At 43.5% G+C, this 14679-nt stretch overlaps 1 pseudogene; it reads right to left on the bottom strand.

The window, feature by feature from the left end:
• On the bottom strand, nt 1–970 carry LOC136175924 (olfactory receptor 2AG2-like; annotated as a pseudogene).
• Between the last annotated feature and the right edge of the window lie 13709 nt (nt 971–14679).

Here is a 14679-nt window from a genome sequence, read left to right on the forward strand (position 1 = left end):
TTATAGGGCTTCAATATGACACTGGCAGCCACCATCCTGGATATGAGAAAACCTCCATAATACTCTCCCGAAGGCCCCCATTACCTCCTTGTTTCTCAGACTATAGATGAGAGGGTTCAGTGCTGGAGTAATGACAGTGTAAAATACAGAGGATGTTGTCCTGTTGGGGACTGTGGTAGGAGCTGGGCTGGACATACATAAACATGGCAGCTCCATAGTACATCCCCACCACAGTCAGATGAGAAGAACATGTGAGGAGGGCTTTCTGCCTTCCTTCTCCTGAGGACATGTGGAGGACAGCAACTAGGACAAACGTATAGGAGGCAAGGATAGCAGCAAGGGAAGGCATGAGAAAGATGGAACCTGACACATACACCATGAACTCGTATCTGGAGGTATCTGCACAGGCCAATTTCAGCAAGGGTGGGATCTCACAGAGGAGGTGCCTGATATCCCGGGTCATACAGAAAGGAAAATGCATGGTATATGAAGTGTGTATCACAGAATTCAGGAATGCCAGGGTCCAAGATGTGGCCATCATGAGCCAGCAGATCCTGGGCCTCATGAGCACCGTGTAGTTCAGAGGATGACAAATGGCTACATACCTGTCATAGGCCATGAAGGCCAATAAGAGGCCCTCTGCACCACCGAGGGTCAGTACTAGGAACATCTGAAGGGCACAGCCCTCAAAGGAGATGGCATTCTCTCCACGCAGATAATCCACAAGTGTTTTAGGAATCACTACAGATGTAAGCATCAAATCCATGAGAGAAAGCTGGCCGAGCAGGAGGTACATGGGCACGTGGAGCCGGGCATCCACCGTGATGACCAGGAGCAGCAGGCCATTGCTGGTGAGGGCCAGAGTGTACAGGACTGAGATTGTAGTGTAGAGCAGTCCAGGAGACCCACTGTCGGTCAGAATCCCCACCAAGATGAAACTGCTTTCCAAGGTGGAGTTACAGAGCTCCATCCTGTGGTTTTTTTGGTTATCTGAAATTATGAAAAATCAGGTAAGGTAGTTCTGATGTGGTCACTGGGGCCTCCTTGCCTTTACAATGTTACAGCCCTTGGTCAAAAGAAATTAGTTGCTCAGTTTATCATACCATGTATTAGTCTTTCATTCATAAATTAAATCACCAAATATGTACTGATAACATATTGTTAAAATAGCACTTTTCTTTCCCATTTCTGATGTTTCCTTCAATGTTAGGCAAGTTCCATTTGGGCAGTAATTCTGCATTTGCTCTGCTTCACCATCCCACTTCCTTCTCTTGAGAAACAGGAGCAACCTAAACAATGGGAACCCTTAAAGGGAAAATCTAGGCATATAGACATATGGAGTGCACTAAATAGCTTCAGTCATGTCCAATTCTTTGCGACCCTGTGGACTGTAGCCCACCAGGCTCCTCTGTCCAAGGGATTCTCTAAACAATAATACTGGAGTGGGTTGCTGTGCCCTCATCCAAGGGATGTTCCCGACCCAGTGATCGAACCCATGTCTCTTTACATCTCCTGCATTGGCAGGTAGGTTCTCTACCACTAGCACCACCTCGGGAGCCCAGACATATGGTATCCAGCTTCTTTTTCCTTCCCTTCTTTTCAGGAGATGCAGCATCTTTGAGAAGGCCCAACATATATTTCCCTCTCTCCCAACCAGTTTGTGAAGCAATTGAGACACAAGATATTTGTGCAGCCAAAATATCACCCTATTTTTCATAAAACAGAAATTACGGGATGTAATTTCTGTGTCAGTGGATAATGGACTTCCTCAAAATGAACATAATTACCTTTGCAGTCACAAGCAATGAAGGACCAGATCAGTACTTCCCACCTAAGAAGGACTGGTGGAACAGGAGAACAAGAGATACAAGTACTGGTCATTGTATCTTCTAAGAAAAAGAGAGAATTTTATTCCGGTTCATTCTCCAATTAGATTAACTTCCTCCCTGAAACTTGAGAAGAAAGAAGAGAGTAGAGGCTAAGGATTAACATTCAGTTCAGTTCAGTTCCGTCGCTCAGTCGTGTCCGACTCTGCGACCCCATGAATCACAGGCCTCCCTGTCCATCACCAAATCCCTGAGTCTACCCAAACCCATGTTACCTTGATGTAAAAGAAAATTTTGGAAGAGAGAAAGAACCATTCCCTCTCGTGCCTATTATATGCCAGGCACTGTGCTAGCTCCCATTCATACAGGGAAGTACATAGTATATAAAATACCTGACCACATTCAGTTACACTCATAAGGAGCATTGAAAGGTAGATGAAAATTCCCTGGCTGTCCAGTGGTTGGGACTCCCCGCTCTCACTGCCCAGAGCCTGGATTCAGTCTTTGGTCAGGGAACTAAGTCCCCACAAGTTGCATGGCATAGCCAATAAATAAATAAAATAGATGCAACTATAAATAGTGAAAAGCATCCTAAAGGAAAAAAAAATGAACAGTGGTTCTCATGTAGATTGGTAGCTAAAGCCTTCTGAGTCTGTGAATTTTAAGCTCAGTTTTGAAAGACAATGTAAATTACCTAGTTGAGGAGGGATGAAGAGCTACCTGAGCAATATAAAATATGCAGAATATTTGAAACAGGAAAGAGCTTGTAATTTCTAAGAAGTTGAAAGACGACTGGTGAGGACGGTACCGAACGAGAGACACTTGGAGAGAGAAACAGGTTCCGAGTCCTGTTTGGCCTTTCAGAGAATATGGACTACTGTTGCTGTTTGTTAACTGAGTCATGTCTGTCTCTTTTGGGACTCCATGAACCGTAGCCTGCCAGGTTCCTCTGTCCATGGGGTTTCCTAGGCAAGAATACTGAGGTGGGTTGCTATTTCCTTCTCCAGGAGATCTTTCTGACCCAGGGATAGAACCCACCTCTTCTGCATTGCAGGCCGATTCTTTACCACTGAGTCTCCATGGAATCCCATATAGACTATAATTGAGAGCTGTTTTTTTTTTTTTTTTTTAACGCTTTATTTTGTATTGGGGTATAGTCAATTAACAAAGTTGTGATAATTTCAGGTAAATAATGAAGGGATTCAGCCATATGTAAACATGTTTACATGCCTGTCCCAAACTCCCTAACTATCCTTTCCCCTCATCCTTCCCCTGGCAACCATAAGCTCATTCTCTAAGTCTGTGAGTCTGTTTCCGTTTTGTAAGTTCATTTGTATCATTTCTTTTTAGATTCCACATATAAGGGGTGTCTTTAGTCTGTATACACAAGAGTGATTCATACTTTTAAAAGATAACTCTGATAGTCCCATGGAGGAGTACAAGTAGAAGATGGGCAAGAACAGACCCAGGGAGATATGTGCAGAGGTGATTGTGGTCATCTAGGTAAGATGGTCCAGGGAAATGGCACAGATATGATAGAGTCAAGATTCATGTTGGAAGTAGAATCAACAATTGGTGACTGATATGATTCTTGAGATGGAATTCAGTCATGAGGAGCTAGTTTGGTAGGTGATAAATAGAAGAACTGAATATGTTTAAGGAACTAGAAACTTTCATGAGAATGGAGAATCTATTTTTCTCAGAGTGAGTAAGTGAATAGAATGGATAGGACTTTATGTGAAAGCTTGGAATTCAAGGACTGTTTTCTCTTGCAAAGTGCGTAGTTTGCTGATTCTTCATCATGATGTCCTTCTTACTACCACCAATTTAGCACTCACCCTCTTTTTGTTGATATTTTGTGCTAATGATTTTTACCTAATACTTTGACTTGTCTAAGACATTGTGAATAAAACACAAGGCAAGGTCAAACTCCCTGGCTTGAGTTATATCTTTCCTATTGATCACATGATCTTATTTTAACATGTAGCTGTCACATTTTTCTCACTTGTAAAGTAGGAGTGATCTTAGCTCTATGCAACTGTTTCAGTGGTCTCATGATTTTTTAATTTTCATAACTATTTTACATGTCATATTTTAACATATTTTTATGGCCATAGTCACAGAGTTCAGCTCAGTTTAGTTGCTCAGTTGTGTCTAACTCTTTGCATCCCCATAGACTGCAGCACACCAGGCCTCCCTGTCTATCACCAACTCCTAGAGTTTATCCAAACTCATGTCCACTGAGTCTGTGATGCCATCCAACCATCTCATCTTCTGTCATCCCCTTCTCCTGCCTTCAATCTTTCCCAGCATCAGGATCTTTTCCAATGAGTCAGCTCTTTGCATCAGGTGGCCAAAGTATTGGAGTTTCAGCTTCAGCATCAGTCCTTCCAATGAACACCCAGGACTGATCTTCAGGATGGACTGGTCGGATCTCCTTGCAGTCCAAGGGATTCTCAAGAGTCTTCTCCAATACCACAGTTCAAAAGCATCAGTTCTTCGGCTCTCAACTTTCTTTATAGTCCAGCTCTCACACCCATACATGACCACTGGAAAAACCATAGCCTTGACTAAATGGAACTTTGTTGACCAAGTAGTGTCTCTGCTTTTTAATATGGTGTTTAGATTGGTCATAACTTTCCTTCCAAGAGTAAGCATCTTTTAATTTCATGGCTGCAGTCACCATCTGCAGTGATTTTTGGAGCCCCTCAAAATAAAGTCAGCCCCCCAACATAAACGCCCCCCAAAAAACCAAGGAAAATGTTTCCCCATCTATTTGCCATAAAGTGATGGGACCGGATGCTATGATCTTCGTTTTCTGAATGTTGATAGATTCTCAATAAATGTAAAGTATGAGCACTATATAGAAACTAGTTTACGGAGATTTTTGTTCAATTACTCTCTTTTTTTAAATTGGTGGTAAAAATAAACAACATGTGATCTACTCTTGTAAAGTTCTAAGTGTCCAGTACAGCCAACTATAAGCACACTGTTGTACAATAGATCTCCTGAACTTTCCCATTTTGCATGACTAAGACTTTATACTCACTCAACAGCAGCTCTTCTTTTCCACATCCCAGCAGCCCCTGGAAGCCGCCATTCTTTCTGCTACAATTTGACTACTTTAGATGGCATAAGAGGAATAATGTAGTATTTAGACTTCTGTGGCTGACCTCACTTAACACAGTATATTCCAATTTCTTACATGTTGTAGCACAGGACCAGATTTCTTTCTCTTTATTGTTGAATAAAATTCCATTATATTTATATTACATTTTCTTTAGCCATTCATCTGTCAGTGGATGTTTAAGTTGTTCCTCCCTTTTGGCTATTAACATACTTTATCGATTGCCCTCCAAATCAGTTCATCATCTGGCCAGCTGACCTCCCTTGCCTCATTTCTGCCTGTGGGTCCTAGCCTCTGCACTCTCCTCCATCCCTGTCTGGGCCCCAAATCTCTCCATGTTGATTCAGTTGAAATTCTCCAGGAAATTGTGTTTCCTCTTGCCTCTAGGCTTTTGCACTTGCAGCTCCTCTTCCTAGAAAGTGCCATTTCTTTCCCCTTTCCCATTCCTCATGCTCTAATCCTTTTTCTCAGTTAAAACTTCCTGGTACTTCAGAACATCTTTGTTACTACCTCCCAGAAGTTTGCCTTGCTTCTCTCAGAGTAAGTAGCTTCCCAGACTATTGCAGTCAAATATTATAATGTTAATCTTTAAGCATAAGGGTTATGTCCTATTCACAGTGTTTGCTCAGTATACGGCACAGCTCCTCAATTAGAGAATATCCTTGATGATTATTTGTTGAATAAACGAGACCAACATTAATGACATGTGCAAGACCTAGGGAACAAATAACATTTCCTAACCATCTACATTTCCTAACTAGGGTCCTGCTCCCATTTCCTGATCATTCACTTACAGAAAGCTCATAATACCCCCCAAACAGAGATAAAATCCTTACCTCTGATAGACAGGAGATACTGCTGGTCAACTTCACTGTTGGTTGTGTATCTTGTTTGGAGAGTGAAGAAGTGAAACCAGAAATTGGTGAGTAAATAAAGTAGATTTTGTACCAGTGCATGAAGGGGACCAGCTGTGATGAGGTACGTGGGATCAGTGGGTCAGGGTGTTCCCATCCACCTGGCTTTGCAGGGCCTCCCTGGGATGGGCCACCTGGTCTTTGAATGACCTACACTTCAGAGAGAAGGGTCTCATAGGAACCTGAAACAGCCTGTCCCCTCTCTTATGAGAAGGGTTAAGACAGGCTGTGCCTCTGACACAGTCACCTTGTGAAGGAATTTTCCTAGCCATTAAGTAATTGTCTAACTAAGGCAAATGCTTAACTTTTAAAAAACAGTTTCACTCCTACTTGGCTCTGGAGGAAAAACTAAATAAAGGAAAACCACTGCAGATGATCCAGGAAGAGGACCCAAAGGAAGGCCTGCAAAGCCTGGCCTCACTTTCTCAGGGGCCACCGTGAGACAGGGCCTGTCCTTGGGGGTGGCTCTTCTGCCTTCCTGTGTGATGACAATGACTTTGTCCCTCTACTCAGAAGCTTTGTTTAAAAGGAACTCTCTCCCCAGCTGAATTGATCCCCTCCTGGAAGTGCTGGGAGACAGGACTTTTAATAAGTCTCCTGGATGTGATACCTGACCTCTTAACTCTTCTTGCATCTCTCAATAAATAAGTTCTGCACCACAGTAGAAGAAACATGGAGGGGGTGCTGCTATTTACAATCCCTGAGTTCACACCTAATGACCAGGCCTTGGGCTAGTACTGTGCATCTCTGCCAAATTCACAGGGATTTGAGAAGACCCAATGAGGTCTCAGGAGAGCTGTGAAAGCAGGACTCTATCTCAGGCTTTCCTCTGGAGGGAACTGTTGCACTGAGCACCAGTGAGTATCTCAGAGCAAATTAATTAAGACTAAAGCACACAATGCATCCTGCTTTGTTTTCCCTCCATAGTTCTTTTTTTTTTTCTCTCATTCAATATGTAACCCTAACTTTGCATGCTTTGTTTTCCTCCCATTATTCTGTCTTTTTTTCTCATTCAATTTGATTAACTTCAACTGTGCACTGAACACAACATTATATAGCAATAATATAGAAAAAATAACCAACCATCCTCTCTTAGGGAGGTTACCTTCTAGGTGGTGGAGAGCAAGAAATAAAATATCGTAAGTGTTACATTGTATATTAGGAGTTTTCAAGTGCTTTGGAGCTAAAAAAAAAGGTAAGAGGAACAGAGAATGTGGGAAGAAATTGTAAGGGTTAGAGCAGAGCTTACTGAGAAAATGTCCTTTGAGCAAAACTGTGAAGATCATTTTAGACAGAGAGAAGAGCCACTGAAAAGGTTCTGAGGTCAAGCTGAGGTAGGCAAACAAGGAGACCAATGGAGCTGGACTGGAGTGAGCAAGCTGGGTTGGATGGAGTAGGAGATGAGGTCAGAGAGGAAGCGGAGTAAGCACATAGAACTACTGTGAAGGTTTTGACTTTTGTTCTAAGTGAATCAGGGAATGATTGGGGGTCTTTGAATAGGAAATTGAAATAATTTGAATTTTGCTTAAGAGGAATTGTTACTTTGTTAAAGACTTTGCTTTGTTACTCTGTTAAAGACTTTACAAGGACCAGAAAGGAAGCAAGCAGACTGGTTAGGAACCTGTTGCAGGGACCCAGAAAGGAGCCAATGACTTGGGTCAGGGGGTGGCAGTGGAAGAGCTGTTAAGTGATAATCCTGGATGTAGTCAGAGAAAGGATGTGTGTATCTTTAAATGTTAGTTTTGTGAGTTTGCTGCTGCTCAGTTAAGTCAGGTGATTAGAACTTAGTGCTGATGGCCTCTATTTTAGTCCATTAAATGTTTTCTCTGATGCTGAGATTCTTTATGAATTCATCAAATGTTATTTAATTTCTACTTTGTGCCAGCTATGGTGCCAGGCTAAGTGACCCCGATGTGGAAACTATTTAGTTTCTGCCCTCTTTATATGGTTGTGGGGAAGATATTGAAAACTGTAGTCAAAGCTCACGTCTTAATACAGAAGATCCTAGACAGTCTAGCTTGTGAAGGAGGTGGATTTCTGTAGATTCCACAATAGCACACAACCAAGCTCTTCCTAGAAACACACACACACACACGTTAGTGGTCTGTATTAACATGATTTAGTCATCTTCTTCTTAAGGTAAAGTGGGGTCTATAAGTCATCACTCCATATTTCCTTCTGCTCCCTGGGAAGGGTATTAGAGGGCAGGGAATTCATAATTATCTCCAAGAAGAGGAGAGCATTTCTTGTTCAAAGAGTGGATGTTTGCTGAGTCAGAAGACCTATAGATCTTGCCTCAATGACTCTCAAGTGTGAGGAAAAGGGTAGAAATGTTATTCTCCTCATATGGCCCTAAAGAAATCTCTAGCTAAGCTTTCTCAAAACCAAACCCAGAGTCTCAGTCTGTTAGTAGCTGAATTATAATGCAAATTGAATTCCTAAATTTCCAGGATGTCTTCTTCTAAAGTGAGGGTATTGACTAGGGAAGAATGGGAACCTGACAGTTGGACTAGGGGCAAATAGATTCCCATGACTCTGAAGACATTGTTCTGCTAATTTTTTGACCAATAATAAGCTGTTTCATGAGAGTTTGGCCCTCATTTGCCTTAGAAATGTGTAATAAATGCCCCTGAGGTTGTTGCCATTAAGACACTGCAGATTCTCCTCAGGGGCCACTCTCACCTTCCCTCTTTGCTTCCAAACTTGTAAGTAAACTCAAGTTCCAGCAAACTCAAAGAGTGAGAGTTGTTATATATCAAAGGAGCAGCATGATTTTTCTGATGTATACAGACAGAAATCTGGGAAATAAGTATGGGGATGGAGCTCATGGGTATGGAATTATGGTGGGAGGAAAAAGAATTTGGATCAGGCTAAACTTATTGATATGTCCCACTAAGTAGAGACCTTGGATTTAGTGTTTCAACTCAAGAGGTTAGAAAAGGCTCTACAGATTGTTTAGTTGGCTGGTTAAAACATGAGCCCAAGGGTAGGTCTTCTACAGTAAATAGAATTTAAAGTATAAGATTTACATTTATATACTATAGAGTAAGTTGTCCAAAAGCTTTGGGAGGTAAACTGTTGGAATGGGTTTATCAAATAAGACCTGCTCACCCACTCTGGGAGAATATATCTTTCACTATGACTGTGAGAAAACAAATTTATGAGAGAAGACCCAGCATCCTTTAAGGGCCCTGTGGTTGGTCTTCTTTGTAGGTCAGAAATTATAGTGGGAGTGGCTACCACTGAACTGGGATCTCTAAATGCAATGGGAATAGTGGGATCTCATGTGGCATGGCCATCATCATATCTTAATCATCAAAGATTAGTTGAATGTGGCTGCTGTAATGGGTGGAGGAGTGAAAGCAGTAAGCATAGCAGTCTGACTCACAGAGACTGATGGTTAGTGGATGATGATGTTCTTAGAAAATAACTTCTTGGTTTCAAATCCTTTGTTCTTGAGGTTAAGTCATGGTCAGCTAACGACATTCCAGTGAATCTCTACCAAACAAATGTCATTTTCTGATCTGACAAGAAAGGCAAGGTGCCAAGGCACAACTCTCCCCTGCCAAGGTCCTGGTCCTGGCTAAGAGAAGGCAGATCTCAGCTGGTAGCTTCCTCAGGGCGAGGTCCCCTGACCCTGTCCAGCTGTCATCACTGAGGCAGCCAGGCACCCAGGACTCAACTGGCTCTCAGGCTCCCTAAACAGTGGTGTGGGGTTGGGGGGTCAGCCAGGTCCCATAGACTATGAACCCAGGCAGACTGCCACTGCTATTAGGTTACAGAAACAGGGATGGGGGAGAAGCTTACCGATACCTCAAGGCCTGGGTCAAGCCAGTGGGTAGCCTTGATGAGGGCTCTGGAAACCTGAAGGACATAACCCCCAGCCTCGTTCTGTGGCCTCTCAACTCACTCATTGGCCCAAGGCCAGGCGAGCTGGAAGACCCTAGTGAGAAGGCCAGGATCCCCCCTTTACCTCACTCTCCAACTGACAACCACCACTCCCACTGGACCATTGGCTGAATTCCTCACTAACATGGCTCATTAATGGTTGGTTGCTTGTGGGCGGGGCCCACGTGGTGCTGACCAATGGCCAAGAATGACAGCTACAGACAGCTTAGGGTGAACAGTGTCGGATTCATGGTCTCCAAAGAAGAAGATTCAGCTTCGGGACTAGAGACCAGGCTTGGTTACTCAAGAGCTTTTGTGTAGCTGAGTTTTATTAAAGTGAAAAATGAACAGGAAAGCTTCTGACATAGACATCAGAAGGGGGACGGAGACTGCCCCCTGTGCTAGTCCTAGCAAGTTGTTTTATGTCTGTTAGAAAATTATTAATTAAATAAGAGAGACACCTCAAGGCTGAGGGAGTTTCACTGGGCCCCTCTCCCACAAAATGCATTTTTGAGATAGGATGGCACGAGGTGTGTCATCCCCAGCCATGAAACAATTGATATGAATACTGGTTTGTTGAGTTATTACCAGCCCAAGGTTTGAGAAAAAAAAAAAAAAGGTAGTTTTCACTGGACCCATTTTGAAGAAAGGCAAATTCCAAAGAAAACACATAGTTTCATTAACATAGCTTAAAAAAACTTTTCCTTGGAGAGTTTGTTTCCTCCTGCCACTTAAGGGAGAGACAAAAATGTCTAACTCTTGCAGCCTGTTTTCTCTGTTTGGAGACCCCTGGCCTTCCTCCCTGTTACCTTTTCATTCCCCCCTTCTCTTTTAGGAGAATTATGTTGCCTAGGGAAAGGGGCATCATTCTCATTCTGTAACTTCTTCTGAGCTGAAAAGGGGCATCGTCCCTAAATTGGTGAGGCAACATATTCTCCTAACCTTCATATTGAAGGTCTCTGATGCAGGGGCGCCAAGTAGTAATTGGAGGAAGCTCTCCCAGTCACAGGAGTTTAAGCAACCATTTGTAACTAAAAGTTTCAGACGGTTAGAAACAAACCCCATTTTACAGTTACAGATGTAAGACAAAATAGTCATTAAGCCAAGTTAAAAGCTAATCAAAATCATTATGTCCATAAGGCTCCAACAGTACGTGAACTGTGAACCTAAAGATGTTCAAGCTGGATTTTAAAAAGGCAGAGGAACCAGAGATCAAATTGTCAACATCTGCTGGATCACCAAATAATCAAGAGAGTTTCAGAAAAAGCATCTGCTTTTGCTTTATTGACTACATTAAAGCCTTTGACTGTGTGGATCACAACAACCTGTGGAAAATTATGAAAGAGATGGGAATACCAGACCACCTAACCTGCCCCTTGAGAAATCTGTATGCAGGTCAGGAAGCAACAGTTAGAACTCGACATGGAACAGCAGACTGGTTCCAAATGGGGAAAGGAGTATGACAAGGCTGTATATCGTCACCCTGCCTATTTAAATTATATGCAGAGTACATCATGAGAAATGTCGGGCTGGATGAAGCACAAGCTGGAATCAAGATTGCCAGGAGAAATATCAATAGCCTCAGATATGCAGATGACACCACCATTATGGCAGAAAGTGAAGAAGAACTAAAGAGCCTCTTGAAGAAAGTGAAAGAAGAGAGTAAAAATGTTGGTTTAAAACTCAACATTCAGAAAACTAACAGAGTTAGTAAAGTAAAGGCCCCTGACCTTCCTGCCTGTTACCTTCTCACTACCAGTCCCATGGCAACTGTTGCCTGGTAACACTGTAGGGGAAGAGGGGAGGAATAATGCACAGCAATGGCCTCATGCAAAGAGCTGCACTTGGCTTGCTCTATTACAAAGATATTATGCTTATTGTTTTTTCTTATCATGGAATGGTGAGGTCAAGTGGGCCTTAGGCAGTTTTACTACAAAAAAAGCTAGTGGAGGTGATGGAATTCCAGCTGAGCTATTTCAAATCCTGAAAGATGATGCTGTAAAAATGCTGCACTCAATATGTCAGCAAATTTGGAAAACTCAGCAGTGGCCACAGGACTGGAAAAAGGTCAATTTTCATTCTAATCCCAAAGAAAGGTAATGCCAAAGAATGTTCAAACTACTGGACAGTTGAGTTCAGTTCAGTCGCTCAGTCATGTCTAACTCTTTGCGACCCTATGGAGTGCAGCATGCCAGGCTTCCCTGTCCATCATTACCTCCTGGAGCTTGCTCAAATTCATGTCTACTGAGTTGGTGATGCCATCCAACCATCTCACCCTCTGTCATCCCCTTCTCCTCCTGCCTTCAATCTTTCCCAGCAAAAAGATGTTTTCCAAGGAATCAGTTCTTTGCATCAGGTGGCCAAAGTATTGGAGCTTCAGCTTCAGCATCAGTTCTTCCAATGAATATTCAGGACTGATTTCCTTTAGGATTGACTGGTTTCATCTCCTTGCAGTCCAACTACTGTACAATTGCTCTCATTTCTCATGTTTGTAAGGTTATGCTCAAAATCCTTTAAGCTAGGCTTCAGTAGTATGTGAACTGAGAACTTCCAGATGCACAAACTGGTTTTGAAGAGTAAAGGAACCAGAGATCACATTGCCAACATTCATTGAATCATGGAGAAAGAAAGGGAGAAAAACATCTACTTCGTTGACTACCCTAACACCTTTGACCATGTGGATCACAGCAAACTGTGGAAAATTCTTAAAAAGATGAAATACCAGACCACCTTACCTGTCTGCTAAGAAACCTATATGTGGATCAAGAAGCAACAGTTACAAGCTTACCTGGAAGAACTGACTGGTTCCAAATTGGGAAAGGAGTACGACAAGACTGTATACTGTCACCCTATTTATTTAACATATATACAGAGCACATCATGCAAAATGCATGGCTGGATAAATCAAAGCTGCAATCAAGATTGCCAGGAGAAAAATTAATGACCTCAGATATGCAGATGATACTGCTTTAATGGCAGAAAGTGAAGAGGAACTAACAAGCCTCTTGATGAGGGTGAAAGAGGAGAGTGAAAAAGCTGGTTTAAAACTCAGCATTCAAAACACTAAGATCATGGCATCTGGTCCCATAACTTTATGGTAAATACAAGGAGAAAAAGTAGAAGCCATAACAGATTTTATTTTCTTGGACTCCAAAATCACTGCAGATGGTACTATAGCCATGAAACTAAAAGATGCTTGCTCCTTGGAAGAAAAGCTATGACAAACCTAGACAATGTATTGAAAAGCAAAGACATCAGTTTGCCAACAAAGATCCTTATGGTCAAAGCTATGGTTTTTCCAGTAGTCATGTATGGATGTGAGAGGCGAACTGTAAAGAAGGCTGAGTGCCGAGGAATTTATGTTTTTGAATTGTGGTGCTGGAAAAGATTTTTGAGAGCCCCTTGGAGAGCAAGATCAGACCAACTCTAAAGGAAGTCAACCCTGAATATTCATTGGAAAGACTGATGCTGAAGCTGAAGGAAGCTCCAGTACTTTGGCCACCTGATGCAAAGAGTGGACTCATTGGAAAAGACCTTGATGTTGGGAAAGATTGAAGGCAAATAGAGAAGGGGGTGGGAGAAGATGAGATGGTTAGATAGCATCACCGGCTCAATGGACATAAATTTGAGCAAACTCCAGGAGATAATGAAGGACAGGGAAACCTGACATGCTGCAGTCCACAGAGTGGCAAAGAGTTGGACACGACTGAACAACACCACCAGGAAGCAGCAGTTACTCTAGACATTTCAACGAGACATTTACCTATCAGATGATCGTAGATAAATGTGACAAAAATTCAAGTACCTTCCACTGAAGTGAAATTTCTAGGTGTTTAGCGGTGTTGTTACCAAGCCCAAGCTTGTTCTGCTTGCTCCATGACAGACCAATAATTGAGAGATGAGTTGTTTAAACAAGGAATAACAACTTTAATCAGAAGCTAGCAGACGGAGCAAATGGCAGACTGTGTGTTCAGTTGTGTCTGACTCTTTGCGACCCCATGGGCAATAGCCCTCCAGGCTTCGCTGTCCCTGGGAATTTTTCAGGCAAGAATACTGGAATGGGCTACCATTTCCTTCTCCAGGGGATCTGATCTTCCCAATCCAGGGATCAGACCTGTGTTTCCTTCATTCCAGGAGGATTCTTTACCATTGCACCACCTGGGAAGACCCAGAGGGCAGACTAGTAGTCTCAAAAGAATATTTTCCCTCAGTCTGAACTGGGGCTCCCTTTATAAGCAAGAGGGGGAGGGGCCCATTTCGGCACTGACCAATGGCTGAGCAGGGCCAATAACGGCAGCTAGTGGTTCCCTCAGTCTGAACTGGGGCTTCCTTTATAAGCAAGAGGGGGAGGGGCCCATTTCGGCACTGACCAATGGCTGAGCAGGGCCAATAACGGCAGCTACTTGACCGTTACTCACGAACAGTCGCCTGCTTGGGGGAGGGGCTCACTGCGGTGACGGCTCACTGCGCCGCTGAGTGCAGGCAAATAGCTGGTGCCTGCCTCACTGCCACTGCACCCAGAGCAGAAAGGTGCGACTCCAGAAAGCCGGCGAGTCCAGAGCACCAGGTTGCTCAAGCAGTATCGTCCTCCAGCCCTTGGTGGCCGAGGCGTGCAGGCTGCAGACAACATGGTGGCCACATAAAGATGGCCGACACGTCAGGCAATCATGATCACTGTCTGAGGCAACAGGCACTGTGGGCTCAGCCTGCTGCTGGCCCCAGCAGCCAGCCTCAGGAGTGCCGAGGTGGCCCCGGAGCTGACGCTCCCGGAGCGGAGCCCTGCCTGCCTGCTTGCGCAGTGGGTGAGTGACGGGAGCAGTGGCCTCACAGGTTAGGCTCAGTGAGGGCTGCCAGCAGAGAGGTGCGGCAGAGAGGCCACTGCCTCAACCGAGCACAAGCCGGCGCCAGGGAGGGAAGGGCGCAT

Source organism: Muntiacus reevesi, chromosome 9, assembly GCF_963930625.1.
Source record: "Muntiacus reevesi chromosome 9, mMunRee1.1, whole genome shotgun sequence".
Taxonomy (NCBI): Eukaryota; Metazoa; Chordata; class Mammalia; order Artiodactyla; family Cervidae; genus Muntiacus; species Muntiacus reevesi.